Genomic DNA, 16363 nt, shown 5'->3' with positions numbered 1-16363 from the left:
GGAAGGATGTTCTTGCCTTGGAAGGAGTTCAGTGAAGATTCACCAGGCTGATACCTGGGATGGCAGGAATGACGTATGAGGAGAGATTGGGATGATTGGGCTTGTACTCGCTGGAGTTTAGAAGAATGAGAGGGGATCTCATTGAAACTTATAAAATTCTGACAGGACTGGACAGACTAGATGCAGGAAGGATGTTCCCGATGGTCGGGGAGTCCAGAACCAGGGGTCACAGTCTAAGGATAAGGGGTAGGCCATTTAGGACAGAAATTAGGAGGAATTTCTTCACCCAGAAAGTGGTGAACCTGTGGAATTCTCTACCACAGAAGGCAGTAGAAGCTAATACATTAAATATATTCAAGAAGGAGTTGGATATATTTCTTAAGGCTAAAGGGATCAAGGGGTATGGGGAGAAAGCAGGGACCGGGTACTGAATTTGGATGATCAGCCATGATCGCATTGAATGGCGGAGCAGGCTTGAGGGGCCGAATGGCCTACTCCTGCTACTATCTTCTATGTTTCTATGTTTCTATGTTTCTTGAACTGCTGCAGTCTGTGTGGTGAAGTTACTCCCACAGTGCTGTTAGGTTGGGATTTCCAGGATTTTGACCCAGTGACGATGAAGGATCAGCGATATACTTCTATGTCAGGATGGTGTGTGACTTGGAGGGGAACTTGGAGGTGGTGGTGTTCCCATGCACCTCCTGCCCTTGTCCTTCTAGGTGGAAGAGTTCGTGGATTTGGGAGGTGTTGCCGAAGAAGGCTTGGCGAGTTGCTGCAGTGCATTTTGTAGATGGTACACACTGCAGCCACCGTACACCGATTACGTGCCACTTATCAGCCCAAGCCTGAACATCGTCCAGGTCTTGTTGCATGCAGGCATGGATTGCTTCATTATCTGAGGAGTTGTGAATGGCACTGAACACTGTACAGTCATCAGCGAACATCCCCATTTCTGACTTTATTTTGGAGGGAAGGTCATTGATGAAGCATCTGATGATGGTTGGGCCCAGGACACTGCCCTGAGGAACTCCTGCAGCGATGTCCTGAGGCTGTGATGATTGACCTTCAACCACCACAACCATCTTCCTTTGGCTAGGTATGACTCCAGCCAGTGGAGCGTTTTCCCCCCAATTCCCACTGACTTCAGTTTTACTAGGGCTCCTTGATGCCACACTCGGTCAACTGTTGCTTTGATGTCAAGGGCAGTCACTCCCACCTCACCTCTGGAATTCAGCTCCTTTATCCATGTTTGAACCAAGGCTGTAATGAGGTCAGGAGCCTAGTGGTCTTGGCGGAACCTAAACTGGGCATCAGTGAGCAGGTTATCGCTGAGTAAGTGCTGCTTGATAGCACTGTCAATGACACCTTCCATCACTTTGCTGATGATTGAGAGTAGACTAATGGGGCGGTAATTGGTTGGATTGGATTTGTCCTGCTTTTTATCGACTGGACATACCTGGGCAATTTTCCACATTGTTGGGTTGATCCCTATGTTGTAGCTGCACTGGAACAGCTTGGCTAGAGGTACAGCTAGTTCTGGAGCACAAGTCTTCAGCACGATAGCCAGGATGCTGTCGGGGCCCAAAGCCTTTGCTGTATCCAGTGCACTCAGCCATTTCTTGATATCACGTGGAGTGAATCGAATTGGCTGAAGACTGGCTTCTGTGATGGTGGGGACCTCAGGAGGAGGCCGATATGGATCATCCCTTTGGCCCTTCTGGCAGAAGATGGTTGCAAACACTTCAGCCTTGTGTTTTGCACTCATGTGCTGGGCTCCACCATCATTGAGGGTGGGGATATTCATGGAGCCTTCTCCTCCCGTTAGTTGTTTAATGGTCCACCACCATTCACGACTGGATGTTGCATGACTGTTAGAAATAGCCAAATTACGGCTATCTCTGGTCACTTTAAATAATCAGGTTCGAGTGCAAACCAATATGGTGGGAATATTGGCCTAGAAATTCGGTTGGCTTTGCGCCCAGTTTTTGCCCAAAGAGGGCTTTTGCGCCAATAGAGGAGTTTGCGCTGATATTCAGCGCTGCGGTAATGGCGGCAGTAGCCGGTAGCGCTGCGCCGGCACCGATGACGTCATCGGTTTGTGCAGTGCCCCGGTTCCGCCCCGATGCCGGCCCGAATCCCATATTCAGTTGCCGCCGCCTCCTCCGTGGCGGCCGCTACTTACATCCGGAGACCAGGGCCTTACTGCAGCCTTAGTGGGGCGCATAAAGGTGGAGGTGCGGCCGGCCGCTTTTTCGGCGGCCGCCTGCCCGCACCTCCTTCCCCGGCCTCCTCCACCACCCCCCCCGCGGCATTGCCGGCTGCTTTCCGCGAGCCCGGCACTTCTCCGTGGTGCCGGGCTCATTTGCCGGCACAATCCAGCGGCGATCTCCCCGTTGCAGGCACCTCCACCTTAAGAGAAGGAGGAGGCCTGCAGTACCACAGCCTGCCGCACCGCATCGGGTGGTGCAGCGGCGCCTACAGCGCTGAAATTCAGTTTCAGCGCCCCAAGCGGGGGCGGCCACACCCTGGAATAGCGCCCGGTTCTGACTTGGGGCGCAGAAGCCGAATATCTGACGGTCGCTAATGGCTCCCCGCCCAGCGCTAACCTTTGGGCGCAAACCAGCTGGCGAGCCCAAACTGAATTTCTAGGCCATTGTGTTTAATCAGAGTTTAAGACGGAATATAACATTAGTTATACAGCAAAAACATATGACCGTGACAAGAAGCTGATACCGATCCGATCAGACAGACAGTTGACACACGTGAGCAATTCTCTTCTTCATCTAGAGCCTCCTTCTCTCTCTCTCTTCCGTCTGTGAGTACAAGCGCTCTCTCCCTCTTTCTCTTCCGTCTGTGAGTACAAGCTCTCTCTCTCTTATTCTTTCGGGAGGTCACTTTTATTCTACTTTTCATCCTTGTTTCCAAATCCCTCCATGGCCTCGGCCCTCCCTATCTCTGTAATCTCCTCCAACCCCACAACACCCGAGATCTCTGCGCTCCTCTAAATCTGGTCTCTTGAGCATCCCTGATTATAACCGCTCAGCCTTTGGTGGCCGTGCCTTCTGTTGCCTAAGCTCTGGATATTCCTGCCTACACCTCTCCGCCTCTCTACCTCTCTTTCCTCCTATAGGACGCTCCTTAAAACCTACCTCTTTGACCTGCCCTAATTTCTCCTTATGTGGCTTGGTGTCAAATTTTTTGTCTCATATACTCCTGTGAAGCGCCTTGGGATGTTTTACTATGTTAACGGTGCTATATAAATACAAGTTGTTGTTGTTGTTGTTTTAGGGATGTGCCTGAACTGGGATATTGCCAAGCTCCGTTGACCTATAGAAGTTTCCTTAAAACCGTAATATCCCATGGGGCTTCTAGTTCTTTGTCTCAATTCTTGTGTCAATGCTCACCCTAAAGATGTCTTATAATTTTGGCCACATGTCTTTCTCTGTTTATATTTTCCCAAGGTTTCCTTCCTGTGGAATTTGTGTCTTATCTCTTTCGTCCATATCCTTCTTTGATCTCATGAGGCCCAACCAGAAACCTGTTCGCTTCAGAGTGTTACCTCCTTTATGACGTAGCAAATGTTTACGTTAACTTCCCCAAACTTCCTTCCGTTATCTTCGCAAGCAGTTCTGTTGAGCTAACTTCAAATCCTACCTTAGCATTATACAGAAAATACATAAACTAGGTTCAAGTCTTAACTTAAAAACAACAGATAATTGCTTAACAACAGAGTGATTGTATATAGTACAGAGTATGATACCCTCCGTAGGAAACCAAAATATTAGCACTTCTAAGCATCTATCTAGTCCGAGGAGACTTTCCGTCTGCAATTCGAACATAACCATTTAAACACAGCATTTTTTGCATCACAGTTTTAATCACATAACCATATACTTTTTAAGGCATCTTTAGTTTCTAACAGGACTGCAGAGCTTTGATCTGATCCATTGGTTGTGGGATTGCTTAGCCCTGTCTATAGCATGCCGCTTCCGCTTTTTAGCATGCATGTCATCCTGTGTTGCAGCGTCCCCAGGTTGGCACCTCATTTTTAGGTACGCCTGGTGCTGCTCCTGGCATGCTCTTCTACACTCCTTATTGAACCAGGGTGGTTCCCTGGCTTGATGGTAATGGTAGAGTGAGGGATATGAAGTTACAGATTGTGGTGGAATACAATTTTGCTGCTGCTGATGGCCCACAGTGCCTCATGGATGCCCAGTTTTGAGCTGCTAGATCTATTCTGAATCTATCCCATTTAGCACAGTGGTAGTGCTACACAACACAATGGAGGGTGTCCTCAGTGTGAAGACGGGACTTCGTCTCCACAATGACTGTGTGGTGGTCATTGCTACCAATACTGTCATGGAGAGATGCATCTGCGACAGGTAGATTGGCGAGGGCAACCTCAAGTAGGTTTTTCTCTCGTGTTAGTTCTCTCACCACCTGTCGCAGGCCCAGACTGGCAGCTTTGTCCTTCAGGACTCGGCCAGTAGTGGTGCTACCGAACCACTCTTGGTGGACATTGAAGTCCCCCACCCAGAGTACATTCTGTGCCCTTGCTACTCTCAGTGCTTCTTCCAAGTCGTGTTCAACATTGAGGAGTACTGATTCATCAGCTGAGTGAGGACAGTAGGTGGTGATCAGCAGGAGGTTTCCTTGCCCATATGTTTGACCTGAAGCCATGAGACTTCATGGGGTCCGGAGTCAATGTTGAGTACTCCTAGGGCCACTCCTTCCCAACTGTATACCACTGTGCTACCACCCCTGGTGGGTCTGTCCTGCCGGTGGGACAGGACATATCCAGGGATTGTGATGGAGGAATTTGGGACATTGGCTGGAAGGTATGATTCTCTGAGTATGGCTATGTAGGCTGTTGCTTGACTAGTCTGTGGGACAGCTCTCCCAATTTTGGCACAAGTCCCCAGATGTTGGTGAGGAGGGCTTTGCAGGGTCAACTGGGCTAGGTGTTGCCGTGTCCATAGTCAGTGCCAAGTGGCCCATCTGATTATTTTGTTTCGTAGCAGTTTGTTACAACTGAGTGGCTTGCTAGGCCATTTCAGAGGGCAGTTAAGAGTTAACCACATTGCTGTGGGTCTGGAGTCACATATAGGCTAGACCAGGTAAGGACAGCAGATTTCCTTTCCTAAAGGATATTAGTGAGCCAGATGGGTTTTTACGATAATCCGAGAGTTTCATGGTACTGATGCTAGCTTTTTATTCCAGATTTGTTTAATTAACTGAATTTAAATTCCCCAGCTTGCCGTGGTGGGATTTGTACTCATGTCTCTGGATCATTAGCCCAGGCCTCTGGATTACTTGCCCAGTAACATTACCACTATGCTACCGTTCCCATGTCATAGTATGGATTTAAAAGCAATGAAAGCTTATAATAATTATCCTGTATCCAATCCTTTACTGAATTTCTGCTTTCCAAAGCAGTTGAACAAACTAGGAACAGTGGAAAATCTCTGAATATCCAATTCATATAAGCTTTTTCCTTCAGATGTGCATTTCAAGTTACATGAGTATTATCATTTTGAGCCATTTATTATTTATGAAGTTGGTTTATATTGGTGATAAATCAAATATTTTTTCTATAATCTAGTGAAAACTGTTGTGTTTGCTCTTGTTTTTTAAAAATTATTTAATAAATGTGGTTTGTTGTATATAGTGTCAGATATGAGGTCTATCAGAATGCTATTTTCTGCCAGTTGGAGAGATCAGAGAGTATGAAGCATAATTTATTATTTCCAATGTGCTTATCAGCAGCATAAGGGGTTTACTGTTCTCCCAGGCATGCTACAGTATTAGATACTTTGTACAGAAGGTCGCAGAAAGACGAGGGCTTACCTTTGGGACAAATCTTTTGTGTGGGGCACAAGAATAAATAGCAAGACTGCCTCTAAATCATAACAGTTTACTTCAAATGGGCAACTGCCTCTTCTTAACTAATGAATAATTAGTTAACATTCTCTGAAGGGAACAAATTGAGCTCCGCGGTGTAAAATCTTACATCCTGTAATTAATTTTTAAAAATCTGTGCTTTGAGTTTTGTTTCTAATGTTTATTTAGTATTGATGTTTAAAAGGTATGTTAAATCAGATCTAAAATGGACTCTTTGTTAAAATCTGAAGTGGCTGCTCAGAGACACTGGGGGAGAAATTGGATTAAACTAATCAGGCACAAAGTCGATGATGCGGACGCCATTCACGCCTGAAGTGGATGGCCCGAGGTTTGTCACATTTTGACGAGCATTTTAAATATGTGGTTTGCTGTGACTTGCAAGGAGGACCTGACTTTTGACCAGCAGAAAGAACACTGTATTCTGTAAGCTAAATATAATATTATTGGCATTAAGCTACATAACCGTGCAACAGAAAATTCTACCTAATGATGTAGTTTCATTACTAGCTCTATTCACACAACTGGAAATTACTCTAATTGATTGAAAATGTCCTTGCCAATTTTTGGTTCACAGGCTATTTACAACACAAACTGTTTTGTACAGGTTAAAGTACTTTGAGAGTTTTGATTAGGCCTAATGGGGGAAAAATTCAGTTGTTTGCGCCTCCCATTAGCGCCTTAAGAGGGTGCCAAGTGGGGCACAAAGCAATTAGCGCCAGGGCACAGCGATGTTTGCGCCGCTCGCAAAATTAACTAGACATTTTGTGGTGGTGCTAAACACTACCGCCACGATCTCCTGCGCCGGCAGATCGTGACGTCAGTCGAGTGTGCAACGCACCGTTAGCGCCCCGGACCGGAAATTGAGTGGCGCCCCCTGCCTTACCGCCTGCTGCTAGCAACGACAGGTTGAGGGGAGCGTTATGCTGTCAGAAAGGGACTAGGGGAGCGCTATTTAAAGGCGACCACTTCCTGCCTTTTTTTGTCGGTGACATTTTTGCACCACGCATTCTGAGAGAGAGAGAGAGACTTCTGGAGAGATTCAACGCTGTGTGAAGGAGTTTTGGGTACTGAGCAGCACGTTGCAGGTTGATTTTGATTTGCCTTTCCTTGTATCGATTTAGAAGAGATTGTGGGGTCTGCACTCTGAGCTCTTTCCCTGGTTCTCTCCATTGTTCTTTCCAGCATATTTGTTGTACAGGTCTCTCCAGGCTGAGATTCAGGCCGAGATTCAAGGCTGCAATGAGCAGGATGTGGATGGAGAACAAGATCAACCCCCCCCTTTAAGATAAAAACTGAAAATGCAGGAGAAACTCAGCAGGTCAAGCAGCATCTGCGAAGAGAGAAACAGAGTTAACGTTTCAGGTTGATGACCATTCGTCAGAACTCCCCTTTAAGAATTAGATGGTGCCAGTGTGTCTGTTGTACGTTGCTGACTGAAATCACATGAGCTTCGCCAGCGCTGTGAGGAAGCACCTCGCTCCTCAGCCGTAGCGCCTTAAGAGAGGTGTGTAGCGCCTGATTTAGTGCTCCAATCACCTCCAGGGGCGATAAAAGCCAAGTTTGCTGTCAGAGGCAATAATTAGCGCCAGGCGCTAAACTTTGCGCAGCGCCAATAATGGCGCCCCAAATGGGGCGATACCGAATTTTTCCCCCAATAAGTTTAACTATGCTATCAAAAACTCAAAGGAAATTGTTGAAAAATACCACTATGGACTCACAATGAATTACATACCATCTTCATTCTTCAAATTTAATTATCTAACATTCCAGGTGCTAATTATAGCAAAATTTAGTACTCTTAATAGCATCATTCATACTCGATTTAACATTGTTCATTAAAGCTTCCCTCATCACTTCTGAATTGCTATAAAGTCACCTCATACAGGCTTATTATGGTCCTTTAGAAATATTCTGCAAAGATAAGATTATCAACTGAAATAAACTATAATGTTCACATTTAATTTTATTAGCCTAAAAGATTTTTAGATTTAACCTTCAAGTAATACATGATTCAAGTGTTGCTAAAATTATGCTGGAATTATAAAATTATATTGGACAACCTCCTTCCTTTCCTTCTTTCCAACCACCCCCTTCCTCCTCCAATCCTTTCTGTAGGTCTTCTGCCACCTGTCCACTTTATATTGCCATTTAAAATGTCCATGCCTTTGTGAATAAGGGACTCACCATCCACCACCTCATGCTGGATGAGCCTGTAAAATCCTGGCCCTGACAGAATTTGATTCACTGACGGCAACTCCTTCCCTCTCCCCGACATTTGCCCAACATTCCCCCACCATCATGGTGGCAGTATATCTCTCATCATCAGATCCCCTCTCAACTGGTCACCTTACTACTCTAGCACCTCTTTTTCAAAGTACTTAATGCCTACTATCCTCCGAAGTTTCCTTTCAATTTCTTCACCAAAATTTCCTCCATTCTTCCATCGCTTAGCCTCTGCAACTTGTCACCCTCAGTGATTTCAACCTTTTTATTTGTAAGTTATTCTTACGATCAGTGCTATTGTGCTTCTCTGATTCCATTTCCCATTCTCTGCATTTTACAATTCTGATCAATGCTGTGCAATGTTCTTTTTATAAGCTGTGCTGCGACACATCCTTTCACATGAGCAATGCTTTGTCTTCTTTTAAATGAGGAACAGTGCTGTGATATGTCCAACGTCTCTCCTCTGTTATCCAGCTGAGTGGAACTACCCTCACCTGGTTCCACTCTTACTTATCCATTCGTAGCCAGAGAATCTCCTGCAATGACTTCTTTAACTCTTCCATCTCTAACATCTGATGAAAGGTCAGGATTTTGTACTTTGAAATGCAATGACCATTATTATGTTGGTCTGCCCAAAGAGATTCACACTACTGTTACCAAGAGTTGCTATCAATTCATTCTTCCCCAAACCAAAGTAACTAGAGGCCATCGATATAAGATAGTCACCAAGAAATCCAATAGGAAATTCAGAAGAAACTTCTGTTGGGGTAAAAGAGAAGTCTTTCCTCCTCTCAAGCGGACCCCCTGGGACACTTGCCCCATAGCAACCACGAATTCACCAGACGGACACCTTGGATAAGTTTCACAATTTTTATTCATGCATACACATGGGGAAAATCTCAGTCACATCCCAGAGAAAGGATTCTTCCACCGAGCATCAAATATGTACAGCAATTATACCCTAACTTAAGGCGTGCACCCCTCGTGCACCCTCCTTCTACGATCATTGATTGGTCTACAGAATAGGCGAAGGGCTGTGTCCACTTGATGCCCCTTATCAGGGAGGTTGCTGAATGGTTCACAGAAACCCATCTTTATAGGATTTGCGGGCTAATTTATCTGTTCCTGCTCTGGCCAGGAGGTGCTTACTGTAAAGTCCACGCCTCAATAATACACGGACTTCGGGAGAACAGTTTAACAGGTACTTTACTGAACAAGAGGCAGCTTGAAACTGAAACTACAGAAGCCTGCTAGGGTCTTTTATACAGGGGTGGTCACTGCCGGTACTGCAGTCTAAGACCAGTTATTCCCTTAAAGGTACATACACAACAATTCCTCCCCTTTTAGATAAACAGTACATAACATTCATTTAACAACTAAATAATAACTAATTACAATTACAATTTTCTCAGTAATATATACATCAACTGAAATAGTCATTTATAAGTTCAGTCTTTGAGGAGGCTTCCTGATCCAGGCTGGATAGCGCCTTTCTCGAGTATCCTGTTCTGGCGGTGGAGTCAATTCTGGCTCATTGTCATTGGTTGGTTCGTCAGCTTCCAATACCCCTGCTTCTGAAGTAGACGCAATCTGTACTTCGGGCTCATTACCAGGTGCACATGCTTGTGGTACAGGTTTGGCTTGTTCCTGTGACTCTAGAATCTGGTCAGCATGGTGTCTCACGATGCTCTCTCCAACATCCACTGTGTACATTAGTGGTCCCTGCTGTGTGCATATTGTGCCTGGCTGCCATTTTTCTGTTCGGTAGTCGCGGGCCAAGACTGGTTGCCCTATCTTGAAGCTCCTGGTTGGCTTCTCATTTATGTGCTGGAACTGCTTATCCTCAACATCTCGTCTTATGTTTGGTTTGAGCAAATCCAAGCGACATCTTAGTCTCCGGTTGAAAAACAGTACGGCTGGAGTTTGTTTGGTGACTGCATGTGTCGCATTCCGGTAAGCAAACAGGAAGTTATCCACCTTGTGTTGCAGTGGTATGTCATCATTATACATTGCCTTTATGGCCTTTTTAAAGGTCTGAACAAACCTCTCAGCCAATCCATTTGTGGCTGGATGATATGGGGCAGATGTGTAATGTTTCACCCCATTATTCTTCAGGAACCTCCGGAAATCCTCAGACACAAACTGTGGGCCATTGTCGGGACAGATCTGTTCTGGCAACCCATTCCTGGCGAAGATGGTCCTTAGGACTGCAATAGTTTTCTCCGTGGTGGTGGAGGACATTTTAATGACCTCTGGCCATTTCGAATGGGCGTCCACAGCGATTAGAAACATTGAATCCATAAATGGACCAGCGAAATCAATGTGTACCCGTTGCCATGGAGATGAGGGCTACTCCCATGAATGTAGCGGGGCCTGTGGTGGAGCGTTTTGGACCTTCTGGCATCCTGTGCATCTCTTGGTCATATCCTCGATTTCTTTATCGATTCCCGGCCACCACACAAACGCCCTGGCTAGGCTCTTCATTTTTACCCCTCCCAGATGACCCTCGTGAAGCTCATTGAGTACTCTATCTCTCAACTTGGGTGGAATTACCACTCGGGATCCACACATCAAGGTTCCCCGGCACACTGACAGCTGTTCCCTCCTTGGCGAGAATGCTGGCAACAGTGAGTCGCCATATGCTGGCCATCCCTTCACCGTCAAATCATAGACCCGAGAGAGTGTCGGGTCATTTCAGGTTTCCTTCTCAATACTTGCATTTGTAACAGGCAAACATTCGACTATGGTTGCATGGAATATCTCCACCGGGTCCACTGCAGGTGCTTCTTCCGCCATAGGCAACAGTAGGCGCGACAGCCCATCAGCGTTTCCATGTTGTTTCGTACCTTTGTACTCTATGTCATACTGATGTGCCCCTAGAAAAAGTGACCATCTTTGCAGCTGTTGCGCCGTCATCACCGGAACGCCCTTCTTTGGGTTAAAAATTGAGACCAGGGGTTGATGATCAGTCAGTAGGGTGAATTTCTGCCTGTGTAGATAGTGATTGAACTTCTTCACCCCCCCCCACACCAGGCTGAGGGCCTCCCTGTCAATCTGGGTGTAGTTACGCTCGGCTGAGGTTAGCGAGCGCGATGCAACGGCTATTGGCCTCTCTGAACCATCACGGAATTTGTGTGACAGCACCGCTCCAATGCCGTAAGGTGACGCATCACATGCCAACCGAATCGGTAGTGTTGGGTTGTAGTGGGCCAATACTTCTTTTGAAGTGATTTGGCATTTACATTCCTGAAAGGCACGCTTACACTCATCACTCCATTTCCATGTTACACCAGTTTGAAGGAGGGCATTCAGTGGGTGCAGAATTGTAGATAAATTCGGCAAGAACTTATGGTAGTAGTTCACCAACCCGAGGAACGACCTCAGTTGCGACATATTTTCTGGTGCTGGAGCCTTGACTACAGCCTCAATCTTGTCCGGCGACTTATGCAACCCTTCCTCATCAATCATGTGGCCACAATATGAGATTTGTCTCCTGAAGAACTCGCATTTGGGACGGTTGGCTCGTAGCCCATATTCCTGCAATCTCGTGAGCACCTGTTCCAGGTTGGCAAGGTGTTCATTGTCATTTTCGCCCGTAACCAGGATGTCGTCCAAATAACACTGGGTCCCCGGGATCCCTTGCAGGACTTGTTCCATTGCCCTCTGCCACATAGCCGGGGCCAATGCTACCGCAAATACCAGTCGATTGTACTGGTAAAGGCCTTTGTGAGTGTTTATTGTGAGGTATTTCCTAGATGCTTCTTCCACCTCCATTTGTAGATACGCTTGAGCCAGGTCAATCTTTGTAATACGTTTCCCTCCAGATAGTGAGGCGAAAATATCTTCTATCCGCGGAAGCGGATACTGTACTGTGTGCAGGACTGGGTTCACAGTCACCTTGAAGTCCCCACAGATGCGAACCTTCCTTGGCTCCCCAGGCGTGCTGCTCAATGCTTTCTTCATTACAGGAATGATGGGTGTGGCCCACTCGCTCCAGTCCACCTTAGACAGCACACCCGAATGCTCCAGACTCTCCAGTTCAGCTTCCACCGCTGGGCGTATCGCTTATGGCACCGGTCTGGCCTTGAAAAATTTTGGAATTGCGTTATCCTCAATCTTTATGGTTGCCTTTACTCCTTTTAGAGTCCCAAGTCCTTGTTGGAACACCTCTTCCGCGTCAGATAGAATTTGTGACAGATGTCCAGGTGCGACGTCATCATCTTTTTTGTCAGTCACAGTTAGTGCCAGAATGGAATGCCAATCCAATTCTAGTCTTCGGATCCATTCACGTCCCAATAATGGTGGTCCTCCATCTCGTAGTATATACATGTATAGTTTCTGTGTTTCCTTTCCGTTATATTCAACTGGCGCCCTTATTTTTCCTCTGGGGTAGACCTTTTGCCCCGTGTATGTCTTCAATACAATGGACGTGTCCTTTAAGGGTATGTGTGAAAATAGCCGCTCATAGTCTCGTCGATTCATGACAGTTAGGGCTGATCCAGTGTCCAATTCCATCTTCACTGGGGACCCTACTATAATGAGGGTAACCCAAATGGTTCGGTGATCTTCTTTTGCGATCACGTTGTGTAACTTTAAACAACTTAGTCGCCTGCTCCCGGAGTCCTTATCACTCTCCTGATCTTCTGAACTACTATCTGTCAGTTTCTTTACTTTCCTGTACTGTTCCTTAGTAGATCTTGTCATGTTGGTCTTCTTTCCCGACCTGCAGACTCTTGCTATATGTCCCATTTTCCCGCATTGCCTGCATATTTTGTCTTTAAACCAGCAGTCCTTCTGCTCATGGGTTGTTCTGCCGCAGCGATAGCACTTTTCGGCTCCATACACCATTTCGTTAGTGCTGTATTCTTGTGGTTTCTGTTGTATTTCTGCAGCTCCCCGTGCTGCTGCTTCGTAGGATACTGCCACGCTGAAAGCCTGTTCTAACGTCAGGTCCTTTTTTGAAAGTAGTCGCTTCTGGGTTCCTTCACTCTGGAGCCCACAGACAAACTTATCCCGTAAGGTGTCTGCCAGTCCTGCTCCGAACTGGCAGTGCTTCGATAACTTGCGTAGTTCCGTAAGATAGTCAGCATTGCTCTCATCTTTGTGCTGGTTTCTTTTATGGAACTTGAATCTTTCTGCTATCAGCAGCGATGTAGGGCTTAGATGTTCCTGTAAGATAAGAACAATCTCCTCAAAACTTTTCTCCATTGGTTTAGCTGGGGTAATTAAATTCCGCAATAGGCCATACGTACTCGCCCCCATCAGATTTAATAATACCGACGCCCTCTTTCCATCAGCCACCTCATTTGCCTTGCAGTACACTTCAATTCTTTCCACATACGTGGTCCAGTCTTCTACCTCGTTGTCGAAAGCAGTGATACTGCCACTTTTCGGCATCTTGGGCAATTTAAAATGGCGCCTCCCGCGCTTTTGCTTCTTCCCCAATGGAATAAAATGGCACCTCCCGCGCTTTTGCTTCTTCCCCAATGGGATAAAATGGCGCCTCCCGCGCTTTTGCTTCTTCCCCTTACTGCCACGCTGCTCCTAGCATTCTACAGGGTAATGGCGGCGACCCGTAGCTTCGGCGCGTCTCGCTTTCCTTCCCCCCGTTTAGTTACTCTCTGCTGTCCTGTTCTCGAGCACCGACCGCGCTCTGTGCGCTCCACCCTCTCTCTCTTGTTTTCTTTTCCCGGCGACGCTGCACGGCCCGATTTGTAGAGCCGCTCGATCGAGCTTGAGCCCGCCGCAGTCCGGAAGGGTCAGTGCGCTACCTGCTACCAGCACGATTCGCTGGAACCACAGTCTCTCCCGCAATTCTCCAAACACCGATGGATTCTTCAGGCGGTTGTCCTCGGTCGACGCCCGTTGCTCAGACTACGACCTTCCAGGACCTTCCTTTCAGGCGAGATCCCCGTGAGATGATGCCACACTGCAGGTGAGTTCGAACTTACTCGTCGCCACTCTAAAGTCTGCGCCTCAATAATACACGGACTTCGGGAGAACAGTTTAACAGGTACTTTACTGAACAAGAGGCAGCTTTAAACTGAAACTACAGAAGCCTGCTAGGGCCTTTTATACAGGGGTGGTCACTGCCGGTACTGCAGTCTAAGACCAGTTATTCCCTTAAAGGTACATACACAACACTTACATCATGCTTTGAGAATCTGTATGTCCTGCCTTATCTTAAGCAAGGACAAAAGACCAGCTTATTAGCTTTACAGTTCCTGCCTTATCTGGGTCCTACATTCTTATGCAAGGATAGGAGAGAAACTTATTTTCCACTAATTTTAATTCTAAGAAGTTATAGTTACTTCTAACTTTTAATTCTAAGAAGTTATTTTTGTCCCCTTACACTTCTTTACCCAGAGAGTGGTGAGAATGTGGAACTCGCTACCACAGAGAGTGGTTGAAGTGAATAGTATAGATGCATTTAAGGGGAGGCTGGACAAACATATGAGGGAGAAGGGAATAGAGGGTTACGCTGATAGACCTAGATGAGGCCCGAGTGGAGCATAAACGCCAGCATGGACTGGTTGGGCCGAATGGCATGTTTCTGTGCCATATATCCTATGTAATCCTATGTAAAATTTAAGGTGTAAAACCAGACCTGAAAATCAAGGCCAGACATTTTGGTTCCAAATTCCCTCCCCCATTGCCTTTGTGCACCTATTTCGCAGATGTTGCTCCCAGTCTCCACACCATTTGCACTTGACATGTGTTTAGAGTCACAGGGGTAGATTTTCAACTTGCCACCTGAGCGTCAAACTGGCATTGCCAATCGGCCACCCGTTATAGAAACCGCATGATTTTTATTTGCATTGATTTCAGTTTCACGTCCCAGTGACAAGTTGAAAATCTCCATTAGGGTGTCAGTGTTGGCAGAGATATGGTGCCTGAAAGAGGTGCTGAGTTTTAATCTGTATTCAAAATAATTGGAAATGACAAAACTGCTTCCGCATTAATAGTCTCCTCCAATGCACTTCCAGGTCATGTTCTAATAATGCCTAATGGCGAAAGAAACTAAAATGACATTGCAGAGCAAAAGTCAAAACATGCTGGTATATAATAAAGTGATTTTCAATATATTAAGCTACCATTATGCATTTTATTCACAAATCAGATACATTTACAAAGCTAAATTAGTTCAACTGCAAAGTATTTTTTCATGTGCTATTTATTTGTATAAGATTAATTACTCCACATGCACAGTAGCCGACAGAGAGAAAGCTCACTCATTTGTGTTTTTGAAACAATATAAGATAGCACTATATTGCTTCTGAACTTTTCTGGTATGTTTAGCTGGTTTAAAGTCACAGGGCAGGATTTTCATTGGGCCGTGGAGGCGGGGTTGGAGGTGTGTGGGGGGTTAAAATCTTGAAATCGGGGGGGCACAAACCCATCCTGCCCCCAACCCGCCTCCATGCCAGTTTCAAAGGAGGTGGATACCCGACCTGTGCGGGGAGCCGCCTCCCTGAGGCGGGAAGGGGATTAGTGCCAATTAACTGCCTGTTAATAGGTAGTTAACAGGCAGTTTTTAGCTTAATCCCTATTTTTATTCCTGAATTGTGGGATTCCCGATGTCTCCAAACCACAGCAAGTTAGCGAGGCAGACCGTCGGGCTGAAGGGCTTGGAGGGTTCGAGATGTCCGGTGTTCAGGTGAGTGATGTGCGCATGAATGCAGAGGTAAGTGTGTTTGGTGTGTGTAACGTGTTTAAAGATGTTTTACTTACCTTTTCTTACATTTACAGCCTTCCTTCCTTCAGGTCTCGGGAGTTCCTCATCTCACCGGCACAGAAAGCAGAATGGCTGCGAGCTGTCAAAAGTTGCAGCATTCAGCTTTCTGTTCTGGAGAGATCTCTAAATCAGCCTGAGAGGAAGGAATTAACTTGGAGTACAGATTGTCAGTGTTTGACAGCTTCAAAGAGCTGTCAAACGCTGATATTTCATCTGTCAAAAGCGCTTGACAGATGAAATGTCAATCTGTGACATCACCTGTTGCCAGGTGGCCCTTAATTGGCCTGCTGAGCCCACTGGGTGGGCTCAACAAGGTCAATCAAGTGAAAATCGCGTGGGTTGGCCACAACTCAATGGAGGCAGGACTACAACCCTGAAAGTTGTAGTCCCGCCTCCTACACGCCTCCAGTATTAAAATCCAGCCCATAGTTTCTTTCAATGATGTGCAAACAGATGCATTTTTAAACAAAATCCTGTGAAATTCTTCAGCTGCACTGTTAATTA

This window comes from Somniosus microcephalus, chromosome 6 (assembly GCF_052327205.1).
Source record: "Somniosus microcephalus isolate GS21.2 chromosome 6, FLI_Smic_1.0, whole genome shotgun sequence".
NCBI lineage: Eukaryota > Metazoa > Chordata > Chondrichthyes > Squaliformes > Somniosidae > Somniosus > Somniosus microcephalus.
The sequence above is the reverse complement of the archived record's forward strand: the minus strand, read 5'-3'. Positions refer to the sequence as shown.